At 45.8% G+C, this 16,756-nt stretch overlaps 1 protein-coding gene across 1 annotated transcript in view; it reads right to left on the reverse strand.

Moving 5' to 3' along the window:
* Positions 1–16,756, reverse strand: part of LOC146813449 (protein FAM118A-like) — a 374,336-nt gene that overhangs the window by 76,087 nt on the left and 281,493 nt on the right. The window lies entirely within an intron of this gene.

Consider the following 16,756-nt stretch of genomic DNA (forward strand, 5'->3'; position numbering starts at 1 on the left):
ATTTATTTAGGTGCTGGTTGTGGGGTTTTTTTAGGGGTAAAGAGTGGGAAGTAATTTATTTTTAATTAATAATAATTTGTTAATCAATATTAATTAAGTAATTTAAATTAAAGATGGAAATTGAGTGATTAATTTTAGGTGCAGGTTGTGGGGTTTATAGGGGTAAAGGGATGGGAAGTATTGTATGTTTAATTAGTTGATCATTAATATTAATTAATTAATTGATATTTAATTAGGGTAATTGTCTATTTTTTTGTGTGGATTTTGCTTTTATAGGAGTAAAGGGTGGGGAGTAAATGAATTTTACTTACTCTATAGTTAGTTGCTAAATACTATTGGATTTGTAATTGGAAATAAGTTTTAATTGTGTAATTAATTTTTTTACAGTTTAATTTTAGCTGTGGGTTGTGGGGATTATAGGGCTAAAGTGCAGGAAGGTAATACATTTTTATGAGTTTTATTTGTTTTTTGATTATTTCTTTAATTGGTAATTAATTATGTTAAATATGGAAGTACATTTTTTTTAAATTTAGATGCGAGTTGTGAATTGTGTGGTGTTATAGGGTGGGAAATAAAAAAAAATGTATGTAATAATTAATGTTTTTGTTTCTAAATATTTTCTCATTAAAAATATTTATTTGTTTGAAAATGATTTTTTAGTGTATTTAATCAAATATTTGTACGCATTTGTCCTACGTATTCAACAGTATAATAAGTTTTTATTTTTTTAATTTGTAATATTAAATATATTTGTATTTGAATTATTTTTAACATATTTATATATATATATATTTTTTTTATTGTTAATATTTTGTTTGATTATAATTTTGAACTGACTGGAGTGTGAATAGTAGTTTTTACCCCTCCGCTATCCAACACTTTCCCTACTGTTACACTCACTGGAGTGGGAATAGTAATTTTTACTCCTCCGCTATCCAACACTTTCCCTACTGTTGCACTGACTGCAGTGGGGAATTTAAGTTTAAAGACTTTTTAATAGTTTAATGTTTTAATTTATAATAAAAAACATTTTAAATTAGATTTTACTGGTATCTGTATATATATATATATATATATATATATATATATATATATATATATATATATATATATATATATATATATATACACATACTGGCGGTCGCCAGTAGATAGTTATAGTTAGGACCTATTTTCCATAGGAAATCCACAACATTCTAATCCCAATAAGTCTGGCACCGGTTGACGAATCCTCGCAAAATTTTCCGAACTTTTGGCCAGCTCCGCTCCGCTCCTACCCTGAAAGTTTCGTGGTGATTCGTCAAGCGGGGGCTGAGAAAAAGGGGGGTCCCCCAAAACGCGTTTTCCCCATGCAATTTCCCATAGGATCTGTTGTCGCAGCTACAGCCCGAACCGCTGAACGGAATGACACCAAATTTGGCAAAGAGGTAGTCCGCAGTTAAGACTCGTGCCTTTTGCATAAATGGTGTGAAGCCGTTCAGTAGTTCCTGAGAAAATTAGAGTTAAAAGAACATAAATATCTATGGCCGGGGAGGAACCGCAGACCCTACCCGCACCGTATGCGAACCCTCCCCGAACCGAGCACGCACCCTCCCGATCGCGCACATAATGCTAATTGGCTGTCGAGTGTCTCTCTACATTCGAAACCAGGAACTGTTGGCGGCCATTTTCTGCCTCGGTAGAAGCGAGGCTGAAGAAGCAAGGGGAATAAGTGTGTAAAACATATAAAGGGGGCAGAGTGGAAATACTCTGACCCTCTAGAGGTGCTTAGGGGGTTCTAGAAGGACCCCCTGGGGCCCCCTTTTAAAAAAAAAAGAAAAACGGCGAAATGCGTGCACGGTGCGCGCATCCTATCGCGTTGGGTGCGCGGATCCACGGAATTTTTTTTTTAAAAAGACAGGAAATCATTGGTTGTTTGACTACTTTGTACACTGAAAGGTAGGGTGTATATTTCTGTTTTTTAAAGGTATGATTCTTATTGGTTATACATACATTCCTCTAAACTTTCACACACTAACAAAGAAATTTAGCTCTTTTTTTAAACCAAGAAAGTTAGTTCTTCGAAGAACTTTTTTTTTCTTCTCTTTTGTTTTTTAATTTTTTTGTACTTTTTGGAACAATTTTGTTATTTTTTTGTTTTTTTCAAAAGGAAAAAAAGACAACAGGAGGAACAAAACAGTCAACTTCTGCAAAAAACAAAATAAACACAAGTTTAGCACTTGTGGTTTTGCTGCGCTCGGCAGATTAGTTCAATTGACTGCTCGCCGTAACATAGTAGTTTGTTGCATTTAATGCAACTAATTTTTAGTTTTCCAAATTCTGGACGTATGTCCGGGTGAGTGCTCGATGGTGATGCTGCAGAAGTGCTTGCCACTGCTGGCTGAGGCTGCTGTCGGAGTCTTCTACATTCCTTCTTGGCCAGGTTCAAGGGATTCAGAGTCTTCAGGTGTTTTAACATCCTTGCAGTCCCACAAGAGTATTTTTTTGATGGATCTCCTCTGGAAAGCACTCTTTGACATATTTTACATGTCACTTTAGTTGAATTAGTTTTATTTTGTCCTTCTGGGAAGGAAAAAAATTTCCACACCACAGAGGTGTATCTTTCTGGGCGTGGAGGTTCCACAACTAATTCCTCATCGGACGAATGGTCTGATTCTGATGGTGGCTGCTGTGCAGAAGCCATTGTCTTCAGAAAAATTGCAGCTGTGGAAATCTTCCCCAAAAAGTTTCTTCTAGTTCTAAGGTGTGAGATGTTCCTCCAAAGAAGCTCTAAGAATGATTGAAATGGGTGGGGTCTTTCAATAGTTAGAATAGAAAGTGTAATGAACAAATCAAATCTCTTTTTTTGCAGGTCACATGGGAACCGCGCACCGTGCGCTTACGCAGCACACACCCAGCGCGCATCCGTGAAATTGAATAAAAAACAAATAAATAGGATTAGATGTAAAAATATATTAATTTTAAGACTAGTTTAGAGTTTGTCTTCAATTAATATTCACATGAAATAGATATATATGTTTTTTTAAATGTTAAATATTTTGCGGGATCCGCGCACCTACCGTGTCATAGACGCAGATGACGCATCGCGGAAGCGCGTAAATGTCACGTTACGTACATCGAACGTGTCGCGTATACACTGGGAGTCGCGTACCGGTCGCATTGCAATCGCGCACTGAACACGTACCCAACGCATACCATGCGCAGATGCTACCGCGTAGGGATCGGGAACGGTGTGCTTAGGGTGCGCGGATCCAAAAACATTGCAAAATATATATAAAATAAAGTTTTGCACATACAGTTAAAAAAATATTTTGAAAAATATAAAAAACATATGTTTGAAAAACCCATTAAGTTCAAATAATATTTTTTAATTTTTAAAAGAATTAATTGAAAAAATAAGTTTAAAAAATGGTGATTAAAAAGTATGTTAAAAAAAATGTAATTAATGAAATTGATACACTGAATTTGAAAAATATACAAATCCAATCAAAATCATTAAACATGATATCTTCAGAGATAAGTTATAGATAGGAATTAGCATTTAAAAAACCTTTAAAATTCACTGAAAAAACCATAGGTTTCATGCACGTTATAGTTAGGAATTGGCATTTAAAAAACCTTTGAAATTCACTGAAAAAACCAAAGGTTTCAGGGGCGTTATAGTTAGGAATTGGCATTTAAAAAACTTTAGAAATTCACTGAAAAAAACCATAGGTTTCAGGGGTGTTATAGTTAGCTGGACATTTCCCTCGTACAAAACCCTAGAAATTCCCCTGTTATAGTTAGTTCAGATAACTATATCTCGCGCCCCCGCAATGCACTGCTGATGACGTCACATATTACATCACTCATGACATGGTCAGTGACATCACTGATGACATCACTGATGACATCTCAAATGACATCACTGATGACATCACTGATGATGTCATCCAGTGACTGTGTGTTTCTGTAAAGTTTAAATATGTTTTATATATTTATAGTGAAAGGCCTGTTGAAGAATGAGTGGGTGTACAAGTGTGTGAATGGATGATTTTGTAGGTGTGTAACTGACTCTATAAGTGAGTCATTAAATGTATCTTACTGCAGACTAGTGACTAAACTGTGTGAATGTCTGTATGTGTCTGTGTGTTTGTGTATAAGTGGCTGCATGGTTTTGTGAATAGCTATATGAGTGTCTATATGGGTTATTAATTGGTTGTCTGAGTATCTGTATGGGTGCCTGAGTGTTTGTGTGCGTAGGCTGTGTGTGACTTCGTGCATAGATGTGTGAGTGGGTGATTCTATGGGTGCATGGTTTTAAGAGTGCATCTGTGATGAACTGTATGGTTGAGTGAGTGTATGTATGGGTGTGTTAGGGATTGAATGTAAATTGTAAATTGATACTTGTATAGCGCATTACTCACCCGCAAGGGTCTCAAGGCGCTTGTACGAATACCGCTGTGGAACCCATCCTGGCTTTCCCTGTGAGGCGCCCACTCCTGGGCACCACCAAGGTGGAGGCCAGGCATCCTTAGCGTTGTGGGGGCCGTTGTGTATCTCAGTGGTACATTTGTGACTAACTACATATGGGAAAGGCAGTATATATTTGTGTAAGAGTATATAAGTGGGTATATGTGAGAGTGTGTGATTGTGAGAGTGGCTGTATGGATGAGTGTGTGCTTGTATCAATGATTGTATAAGAGCGTAAGAATGTGGTACTATTTTTATGAGTAAGTGAACTTGAGTGTGTATAACTGCATAGGTGAGTAAATTGGAGTGTAATTAATTATTTGCTTGACTGACTAGGTGTGAGAGTACCTCTATGGATGATTGGTGGTGTGTAAGTGTCTATGTAGGTGTATAAATGCATATGATAGTCTTGTACGGAGTGACTGTAAGTATGAGTGAATGTACAGGTGAATGAGTGGGGGTGTATGTAGACCTAAGAGTTAATAAGTGGGTATGTAGTTATTGGTATTGGAGTATCTATGGTTTTGAGAATGGACGTCTGAAATTTTGAGTTGGTGTATCAACGGTTAAATTAGGGTGTGAGAAAATGCAGTAATTTATCACATGGATGACGTCATCAGTGATGTCATCAGTGATGTCATTTGAGATGTCGTCAGTGATGTCATCAGTGATGTCACTGACCATGTCATGAGTGATGTAATATGTGACGTCATCAGCAGTGCATTGCGGGGGCGCGAGTTATAGTTAGCTGAACTAACTATAACAGGGGAATTTCTAGGGTTTTGTACGAGGGAAATGTCCAGCTAACTATAACACCCCTGAAACCTATGTTTTTTTCAGTGAATTTCTAAGGTTTTTTAAATGCCAATTCCTAACTATAACGCCCCTGAAACCTTTGGTTTTTTCAGTGAATATATATATACACACACACATACATTTATATGTAAATTCTATAGAATTATAAATTGTTGAGATACATTAAAAGTAAATGTATATATATATATATTAATTATTATGTATCGGTGTTTACATTTTTTTAAATTACTTTTATCTGTTATATTTGTTAAAATGTATATTAAATCTAATTTATTTTTTGTAATTAGTTGTATTATTTAATATATTTAATATTTATGATTTTATTTTATGTATATGAAAATCGATATGTTAAAAAACTATATTTTTCGCATCAATCTTTTTTCCGATATTTTTGTAATTACCTGTTTAAGTGTAGGGAGTCAATATTTTTGCATTCTATGTTTTTACCTCAATATTTTTTTATCAATATTTTTGTAGTCTGTATTCTGTCAGTGAACCCTTCAGCAGGTTAGCATATTATAGTGATGACATTTGTTATTTCCAAGAAGCAGTTTTATTGAAATATTAAACATTTAAAATATTATTCAATGTATAAGAACAGTTTCATTCTAAATCCAATCACCATAAAATCAAATATTGCAATAATTTGATGTGATAGGCATAAATCTTAAATGATACATTCGTACATCACCCAACACGTTTACAAATACAGTGAGCATAGTACACTCTAACATTAGGCAGCAAAAGTTCTTTTATAAATTAGTTGGATGTATTTTGCCAAGGCATTGGTAAGATCACAATATTTCATTATAAGTAAAGTGACCAGTGCTTCCCTACGAGTCCTAACTTACATTACCTAAAAAAGGGAAAATGTTTTTTTTCACTCTTACAAAAAAAGGAAACAGTCTAAGAGTAGAGAGCTTGTACTGTGTGTAACTTTCAACTCACATAAGCTGCATTCCTTCTTTGAACCAATCACACCTAAGACTAAGCGGTCTATTAGAATGTCGGGTGGATCGCCACCGCCCGCATGGCGGTGGCGATCCGCTCATCATTCTCCTCCACCCGCATGCCATTTCCCCCCACCATATTAGTATGGTGGGAGGGACCCCGGCGAACGGAAAGACCGTCTGTCGGTTTTCCACCGGTCACACAGGTAACCAGGTGAAAAAGGGGTCTGATATGGTGGCGGTGTCTGCTAGACACCGCCATCCATATTATGATGGCAGCGGGAAGCAGCCTTTAAAGGCATTCGGTTTCCTCAGTTGGGGGCCCGTTGCAGGCCCCCAGGGTGTTGGGGGATGGGGGGGCACATGGGGGGCACCTATGGTCCCCCCCTTCATTTGCTTGGACGATGTGGCTGGCACCGCACAGTGCCTGCCACGTTGTGCATGCAAATGCGCACATGCCTTTTTTGTATTGTGGCGGGTGATGCTGACAGCACCGTCCGCCGCAATGCAAAAAATGCGGGATGCACCCGCCTGTGTGGTGGGCGCATCCTAATTGCCCATGCGGGACCACCGCACCCTTAGCAGGCAGTCCCATTTCCCGGGGCAATGGCGGGCGGACAAAGTCCGCAGGCCATCATAATAGACCCCCAGGTATTTGCCAAACTGGATCATCACACCGGGATATCGCAATATTTGATTTCAAATACGTTTATTAGGAATTTGAAATAGAGCAGGAAAAATCCCTTGGTCTCCCAGGTTTCAAAGAGGTCATTACAGACTTCTGTCTTTCACTTAGAAATCCTGTTGTTTGAGCTGCTGGAAGGGAACTTTCAAATTAGAAATGATAAACCCCCAGGTCAGAGGTAGAAGCAACCTTAAAACTGAACCAGATAATGAATCTGGCCCATTCTATATGTCCCGGAACCTTATTCCTGAGAGTTCTTTTCTGCCTTTCCACGTCATCGATGAAGATAGGAACCATAGGCAGGGCCACGGGATTTATGCGATAGTGCGGCTGCAGCGATTCTCACATAATTATAGATTTGCTGCATTTGCCACATAATCCATCACCTGCCACATAATCTGCAGATTTTAGTAGATTTATTTTTTTCCCAGCTCAAATGGTTCTAAAGTTACTAAAAATGCAGCAACACGTGTTACTATGTGGTGGAAGCTGCACTGGTCACTTTTCTGTTGCTTATTGTTATATTTGGGGGTCGATTCCGATCCTGTAAAAAGGCCCTACGAATAGTCGTACGGAGCGTTTTCCCAGTACGACTTGTACCAGGTAAACTCATTTCACAACCTAGGAAGTACGATTCATACAGAAAGCCTTTTTCTGTACGAATCGTACAAAAGACCATACAGCCAAAACATACCCACGATTCCGATCCGGAAATGCTTGTACGCGACGTCCGTACGTATTTCACCACCGTTTTCTGGCCCAGCTAGTACGATTCGTACCGACGTCACTCCGTACGGCTCTTTGTTTACGGGAGCCAAACACAGCCGGAAAAGCAGAGTCCGACGTGAACGGCAACGCCACGGAGCCCCGGTACGCGATGTACAGCCATGAACCACATCGTACATGTCATCCCGGTCCTCTTGCCCTACGACCTGGTGCACCGCACCCGATGCACACGCCGCAGAAGGTGAGAACAACATGCGTGGGTATGGTGCGTACATCCAGCGCATATGTACGCACCGTACCCTCATAGCGAATGTACGGTGCGTACCTGCAACATCGCGTACCCACATCATCCACCGTACATACGCGATGTTAGGGGTACGCACCGTACATTCGCTATGGGGGTATGGTGCATACATACGCGCTTGGTGTACGCACCGTACATACGTGCTGGGGGTACGGTGCGTACCTACACGCTGGGGGTACGGTGCATACCTACGCGCTGGGGGTATGCACCGTACATTCGTGCTGGGGGTACGGTGCGTACCTACGCGCTGGGGGTACGCAGCATACATTTGCACGGGGGTACGGTGCATACAAACTTCGCTTCATAGCGGCCAAAGTCATTCCCCGTGTACGGGATATTTTCCGTACGAATCGTGAATTGTAACGCCGGTCATTTTTACGATTTGTACGGAGAAGTGTCCGGGTCCGTCTCGTACTAATTTTCCCGCTACGATTCGTACGGATCGGGCCGATCTGTATGTACCTTTTCCCGTACGGATCGTACTTCACGGGTCGGACGTGTCTTGTACGATTCGTACGGAAAAAAATACAGATACGAGTCATACGGGAAAAAATACAGGATCGGAATCGACCCCTTGGTAGTTAAACTGGTACTAATGAGGTGCAATCAATGCCTACAGTGTTACCAAGTTTAAAAATGACCAAATAATGAAGTAATACTATTACAAAATGTGGCGCATTATGCTGCATAATGTGCCTTTTCTTGCCACTTAATTTACTCAACCTTGCTGTATAAGTGGTCTTTTTCTGTTGCATAATTCCAGTGGCCCTACCTATAGGGTGCAAGATTGTGCCAACATGCCACAGGAAGGCAGGCCCATGCTCTCACCTTCAAGCCTGACTGAAGGCAGGCTCTCAGCATGCTCTCAAGTAGCTTTTCGGTCAAAGGTCACCAATTCCACCCTGTAAGAAGCTGGCTCTGTATATACTATACCAAAGTAGGTATAGTGTGCACAGAGTCCAGTGGATCCTCAGAGGCTTACAGAGACTTAAGTAGATAATACTAAAAGCTCCATTTGTGGTAGTGTGGTGGAGCAGTTAGAATGATCAAAGGTAGTGTTAAACATTTATTGTACACACTCAGGCAAGAAATGATAGCACACACTTAAAGACTGAATCCAGACTAAGGGGCTGATTATGATGGCGAGCGGATCACCACCGCCGGCCATCGTAACCTGATTCACCCACCGCCAGATTACAATGGCGGTGGGTAACGCGGCGTTCCGATTGCCGGCCGGGCGGACTTGGGCCACTAATATGGTGGTGGTGCCTAGCAGGCACCACCAGCCATATTAGGATGCTGGGTTGTAAAGGCTGGCAGGGATTTGCTTTGGGGGCCCGTTGCCGGCCCCCGGGGGGTGGGGGGTGCACTTGGGGGGTACCCATGGTACCCCCTCCATTTCCATCCACAAGGTGGCAGGCACCACGCGGTGCCTCCCATGTTGTGCATGGAAATGTACAACATGGCAATTTTGCATTGAGGCGGGTGCTGCTGTAAGCAGCACCTGCCGCAATGTTAAATTGCGGAATGCGACCGCCAGGGTGGCGGTTGCATCCTAATTCGCGGTGTGGGACTGCCGCATGTCTGGCTGGGTCCCAACACCGCGGGGATGGCGGTCAGACTTAAGTCCGCCCGCCATCCTAATCACCCCCTTATTGTTTTGTATAAAAAGCTAATATCTTGTTATTTATTTCTAGAATCAAGAGGAACTCAGTTGCAGGTAAGTAACCATTTTAAAAGCAGTGACAAGTACAGTAAGAATTGGTTTGCAAGGCAATATAAAATGCTTTACAGTTTCAGAAATACTTTTGTAGGATCAGATTAGAACCGTAGAACTTTGCAATGGGAAGGGATGGACTTTTGTATGAAATAGGTTTTCTTAATGCAATGCAATCCAGAGGGAGGAATCAGTGTTACGCATTAGCTGGTAAGTATTCAATTTACAATCCCAGTCTTCCGGGGGTTTGACCAACACTGGCAAGGTTTCAGGTTGGTACTGCACCAGCAGCGGCACTGAGGCGGCTGGGTGCAGTGGTCACTGGGCTCAGTGTAAATCAATGGAGGCTGGGGAAACCTCGGAGAGGCACGGTTTATGGTTTCAAGGCACAGGACCGGGGGATAAGATCAGCAAAGCGGAGGCCCAAGCAGCACCACTGGCAATACAGGAAGCCTGGTGCCGGGTGCAAAATCAGCATTGGGCGACTAATGCGTATCAATGGAGGTTGTAGATCACACAAAGAGGCTGCAGGCTCGGGCCAGAAGGCTGACTGAAGGTGACCACCTGTTGGGCAGGTAAGTTGGAGGGGGTTGAGGCACCATCAGTTGAGAGCCCCAAGGACAGTTGGCTGAGAATGCAGGGGTACCTTTTGATGTCGGATCTTCTAGATTGTAGCCGGTCACGGTCAGGGGGACCCTTCATGTAGAGGCTGCAGGCGACTTCGTGGGGTCCGGGAGTGTCAACCACCAATGGAGGAGAGGTCAGGTTCACTGGGTAGACTTCACTGGACAGGTGAGCCACTCAAACTTGGACCAAGGGCATCGGGTGCAAAGTGGGCAGGGGTTGCGGATCTGCCGAGATCCGGAATCCTTCGTGTTTTCTGGACATGGCCGCTGGCCATTGGCAATCTGGTCTTTATTTAAGAGTAGCAGTCTTCATGGGCTCCTTGAAAGTTGCTGGCCATGGGACAGGTGTTGGGAAACAGGCGACAGGTCGGTAGGGCTGGGGCCAAGGCAGTAGGGGCCAGACGTACAACCATGTCTTTTTACGAGTTGCAAATTGTGCTCAATTGCGAGTCGCAATTAGCGACTCGCAAAATTACATGTACAACAGTGTCAGAGACACTGTGATTCTCAATGGGGTCGCAAATTGCATGCCTCATCAATATTCATGAGGCACTCGCAATTTGCGACCCCACTGAGAATGGCTGGGCCCCCCAGGTATGGTGGCCTGCTGGGCTCAGCAGACCTCCATGTCTGGGACTGCTTTTAAATAAAGCAGTTTTTTAAAAATGCTGCCTGTTTTCCTTAAAGGAAAACGAGATGGATTTAAAACAAAGACAAATGAAACGGTTGTTAAATTTTTAAAGGGCATGTAGTTGTTCCCTTGGTCCAGGGCACCTTAAGGGTCGTGCTGACAGAGAGGGGATACACCTCTCCTGACTACTAATTTTCCCACTGACCCTGCCACCAAAAGTGGGGCCGGGTCATGGGGGCGGGCATCTCCACTAGCTGGAGAGGCCCTTTTAGAAATGGGATCTCTGGTTGGCTAAGGCTTGCGCCAAAGCCAGGCAAAGACCACCACTCTAGTCAGGGCAAGGGAGTTACACGCCAAAGATAACCCCTGCTCACCCCCTTGGTAGCTTGGCACGAGCAGTCAGGCTTATCCCGGAGGCCATGTGTAAAGCATTTGCGCACGCACACAGCAACAACATCCCAGGCACACTACAAAAGGAACTCCACACAAGGTTATATCAAAAATAGCCTTTGTATTCTCATAACACATTAGAATAGTAAACACATAATATACATGGTGCCACCTGGCAATAGGTCATATTTACAAGGGATCATATACACCTGGCAGGGCCCACTGGACCACTGTCAGAACCATCACAGTGAACTTAGTAAAAGTAAAACATATCATAAACGTACAACCAGTAACCACTGGTAATCACTGTACTTAGCATCAGCCTGTAACATAAACCACATTATGCACAGTATTACATTTAGGCATGAAATACATTCTGCGCCAACCTCACCAGCATAAACACATTATGCAATCATCTCATAAGTCTAAACGCATTAGACCATAACCTCCTAAGCATACCTCACATTAGGGGCATAAATCACATAGTAGAACATAATTTCAATAGCATAAACCATAATATGCGAACCAACCTCATAATCTTAAAACTACATTTAGAGGTATTAAAACAGGGTGCGTAAATCATACTACAGGAATCACATTTCCTAGCACCGCATAACTTACATTTAGCACAAAGTCTCCTAAAAAGACCATAGTAGAGGCATTACTCACATTAGGACTTAGCGCCCTATTTACCTCACAGTCCCCCTGGCCAACTGGCCATCTCAAAGGGGCTCAAATGCCCTGTGTCTAGAATGTCAGGGCGCACTGCCAGTGCAGCGGAAGTCAAGGGTGCGCACTCTGCGCAGGCCTAAACATTGCAGCTGCCCACTACTTGCTGGGCAGCTGCAAAGATATGGTGCAAAGGAGTGCATCTCACTCCTAACTTCAAAAAGACATGCCCCCAAAGCACTGAGGCCTAAACGATGCAGCGGTCCACTACTTGCTGGGCAGCTGGGAATATTAAAATGAGGTCGGGCACCATTGTGCCTTCTGGACAAATAGTTATGCAAAACGTTGCAGCTGCCTGCGCTCACGCAGGGCAGCTGGGAAAGGAACAAGGGGGCCCCGGCACATCTGGGTCTTCGGGGCCTTACTAGGGCTATTAAAGAAAATTGGCTCCCACGTTGGAGCACACGGGCTCTCCTATCCTAAACACATCTGCCCCAATGGAGCGCACTGGCACTTTAAAACCAACATGCCCCCGATGGAGCCACACGGGCTCTAAAACAAAACATGCCCATGATGGAGCGGCCCTCTGCCATGTGGGGCCGCTCAGGAGGTAGGCACCTGTACTTGTGCCTCGGTCCCCTCTTCCCCCCCAGCCCTCTTCACTCACCGGGCTGCGGGCCGTCATCCTGACAAGCTCTGCTGTTCTCTGCGCCATCGGGGCTTTGTGGAGGCTCGCCTCTCTCGGTCGCACTGTGGCTGCCTGCGGGACTCCCTCTACGGGAGTCCCGCCTGGGGTCGCTGCATCATGGCTCTTCACCCGGGCCCCCTCCTGGGACCCGAGACTCGTCATCAGTACTCAGGGAGGCGGGGTAGGCTCCAGTCCTCCCCCCTGGCACATCGGGGCTCCCGTCGACTCACCGTAGCCCCGCATCGACACAGGCACAACTTCCGGTGCTGCCGCCGGCCCCGGCCAGAAGCAGGCGAACTTTGCCTGGCTTCCGGGTCGGCGGCCAATACTCACTCGGGCAGCGGCGGTGAAACGTGGGGTGGGCTCCCGCTCTGCAAAATAATGATATAAAGCGGGGTGGGCACCCGCAAAAGCTCCACTAGAATGCGGGGTGGGCACCCGCCTTTTAAATAAAGAAATAAGCGGGGTGGGCACTCGCAAAGATCAGCATCGATAGAGGGGGTATCCCCACGTCGGGGTTCCCTCCCAACAAGCTGCAGCTCAGCACTGCAGCGGAAAGCAGAAGCGCTCCTTCCTCCTGGGGGAAATTCAAATAAAAGCCCCCTTCAGGTTTAGGAGCCACGGCTCCACAGCAAAAAGTCGAGGAGAGTTTCAGTGGCAGAGCTGGGCCCAGGGGCCAGCACACAGGGCCCTCCACACATCACCTTCATGACAGTAACCTGGATAAAAGCATCCTCAGCACACAACTTCTTCATTGCCATCTCTGACGGATACAAGATCACCCGCAGGGACTGCACCAACAATCCAGGAGGATAAATTGCAATTTATTCACAAGTACACCCTCAGAGTCACAAATCCGGTTTCGCACCAACCCTCTGGCAACCCTCAGAGTAACACTCATCTACAGATGTCCAGGCCTACATCCACAATTCCGCAAAGCCATCAACACGTACATCTGCACGCACGCCCTCACCGCCACAGGCTACATGTGGCTGGGGGCCAGTAACTTCTTGCTGAAGGAGAACCACACCACCATCCATCATTGGGCCATCAACATTTGCATCCACGTCTCCGACAAGCAACACACTGGCCCACACCCCGCTACCGATTCCCCAAAGATGCTTGATGTAAGTCACCACAGACAAGCTGTGTGGGACACTCGAACCAACACCACCGCCACACCCTGCAACTTCACACACTGGATCAGCTACTGATCCAACAATCTTGCCACATTGACAGACTTTCCTGTGAAGCACAACAACAGTTAAGCCACCTGGGACAAGGCAGACCTACTGGACTCATACAGATCTAGCCGGACTCTTGTGCAAACCTTGCAACACAAAGAACCATCAGTTACCTTACAGGCCTGGAAAACGCCACACACAGCCATCACCATATCATCAGCAAGGACAAGTGGAGATCCTTCAGATAGAGCCGAGACACCAAAACACACGACATCAAGGAGCTCATCAGCATTGTGAGTGAACTGACAGCAGCTCTCCATCCAAAAGACACCCCACCCTTGCAAGGCAGATCAAATCCCTTGCAACTTTCTACCACTGCAAGCTCTTGGACATACACGACAGCCTTGGCACACAGAGGCAGACAACCCCCCCTCAGGTTCTGGACTCCCGTCAGCAGCAAATACCCCACCTGCCTCATGTGCACCATCCACTCTGGCTCTCCATCAGGCCCCTTCCCACACAACATCTCAACCACATCATTCCCCATCCTTGAAGCCCACGTCCAGGGCGTCATGAATGTCTCCTTTGAGTTTGCCACATTCCATAGGAGCTGGAGGCATGCAGAGACCCAGGCCCTTCTTAAACAAAGGACGGCAGTACCGCAGGATCTCCTGGAACATCACCCTGCTTCCCTACCCAGAGAATGTCATCAGGGAGACACTCAACGAGCAACTGACAAACTTCCTCGACGTAAACAGCTCCAGGCAACCGGCACCAGACCATCTTCCACAGTAATCACACCACTGCAACCGTCATAATTGCCACCACCAACGACAACTTTGCCCTGCTCAACATTGGTGAGACCACCCCCCTTGACCTCTCAACGGCATTCTACACCATGTGCTACAACACTGTCAGCTCACACATCTCCAACACTGGTATCCAGAGGAGGGCCCAGGATTAAATCAACAAGTAGCTCACCAGCAATGCCCAGGGAGTCGGCCTCCACCCTTCAGCATGTAGTACACTGGGGTCATCTGGCCCATGCCCCAGGGCTCATCTCTCAGCGTGACGATCTTCAATGTCTCCATGACCCCCCTCTCCACCATCACATGCGCACACGACCTCATCATCATCTCGTATGCCATTGACACCCAGCTGCTCCTCATCCTCACCAAAGACCCAGCCATTGCCAGATCCAACCTTCAAGAAGGCATGAGATCCGTTGACGAATGGCTGAACATCAGCCACCTGAGGCTGGACTTGGACAGGACTGAGATCATCATCTGAGGATTGTCCCCTTATGGCTGGGTCAACTCCTTGTGTCCCACTGGTCTGGGCTCCGCACCAGCACCCAGTGGCCACGCACGCAAGCTGGTGTTCATCATGGACTCATCGCTCACAATTACCATGCAATAAAACACCATCTGTACCTCATGCTGCAACACCCTCCGCATGCTGCAAATGATCCACAGATAGATCCACTCCAAGGCAAGACAGACCGTCCCCCAGGTCCACGACACCAGCTGGGTCAACTACAGCACCGCCCTCTACGGAGGAACAACAGCAAAACTGCAGAAGAAGTTGTCCACATCCAGGGTGCATCCGCACAACTCATCTTCAACATCCCCCGCCCTAGCCACTTCACCGTCCACCTGAGATAGCTACAATGGCTCACTGTCTGCTGCAGGATCACCTTCAGACTCCTCAACCACACTCAGGAGGCAGTCCACAACCCCAGTCCCAAAACCGACCTTGGACGTCTGTCATCCTACACCCCGTTGGCCCAACTCTGTGCAGCCTACCTTGCCCTGGCCACCATTCATCACATCCACAGAACAACTGCATGCAGGAGATAGTTCTCCCACCTCGCCAAACAGACCTGGGACTCCCTCCCCGGGCACCTCCACATGACCCATGACCTCTACGCCTTCATGATACTCTTCCAAATTTGTCTGTCCGAGCAGTATTGCCAGCCCCTCCTCAGCAGCTAGAGGCCATCACGGGTGAGTATTGGGCTCTATGTCTGTATTTGATGATACATTGTGACCCATGTGTGTCCTCGACCGGACTCAGATCCAAGTGTATGGATGGCTGGAGTTAGTTCCACACTCAGGCATACTTTGACATATCCCCACACGTATGTTGTGGACTCATGCTAAATGACGGCAACATAAAATTTCAATTATTCTTTTTGTATTATAGGTCTGGTGCGTGATTTGTGCTAAGGAAAAGGTGCAATACAGGGACCATAGAATCCAAAGTTCACAGGGGGAGATGGGATCCTTGCCATTTGAAGGCAGCAGAGTCCAGACCACAGTGTTTGGCATCATTGGTCAGACTGTGACCAGCAAGTCCATGTGGCAGATAATGTCAGTCAATGAGGTGATGCTGTCGCACATGAAGGCCAGGTGCCAGGCCAGGTGACCTGGGAGATGTGGATGGGCCGCTGCCTCTCACGGTCTTTTCCGTGGACGACCCACCTTCCTCGGGGGACCCGCAGATGCAGGCCTTGACGATGCTTGGGACGCTCCGTCGGACGAATCCTCCTCCTCCTCCCTCCCTGTGGCTGGTGGTGGTTTTCGCCTGGTGGCACAGGGAGGGTTGCCCATGTTGTCGGCGATCCAACGGAGTGAATGGCTTATGTCCCTTTGCACCGCCAGGAGCTCAACCAGTCTTGCCTCCATCCGTCCTTGGTGTTCTTGTTGACTGGCGTGTTGCTCGGCCTGCTGGTTCTTCATCTCTGTGATGGTCCCCTTTATCTCTGTGAGGGTCACCCCTACCTGGCTGAACTCCCTGGTGTCACGCCGGTATGCGCCCATGATGTTGTGTATGTGTGACATGCCGGTCCCTTCAGCTGGCTGGTCAGGTTCTCGCCTCTGCCTGCCTACACTCCCACCACCCCTGCCCACACGAGC

Source organism: Triturus cristatus, chromosome 7 (genome assembly GCF_964204655.1).
Source record: "Triturus cristatus chromosome 7, aTriCri1.1, whole genome shotgun sequence".
Taxonomy (NCBI): domain Eukaryota; kingdom Metazoa; phylum Chordata; class Amphibia; order Caudata; family Salamandridae; genus Triturus; species Triturus cristatus.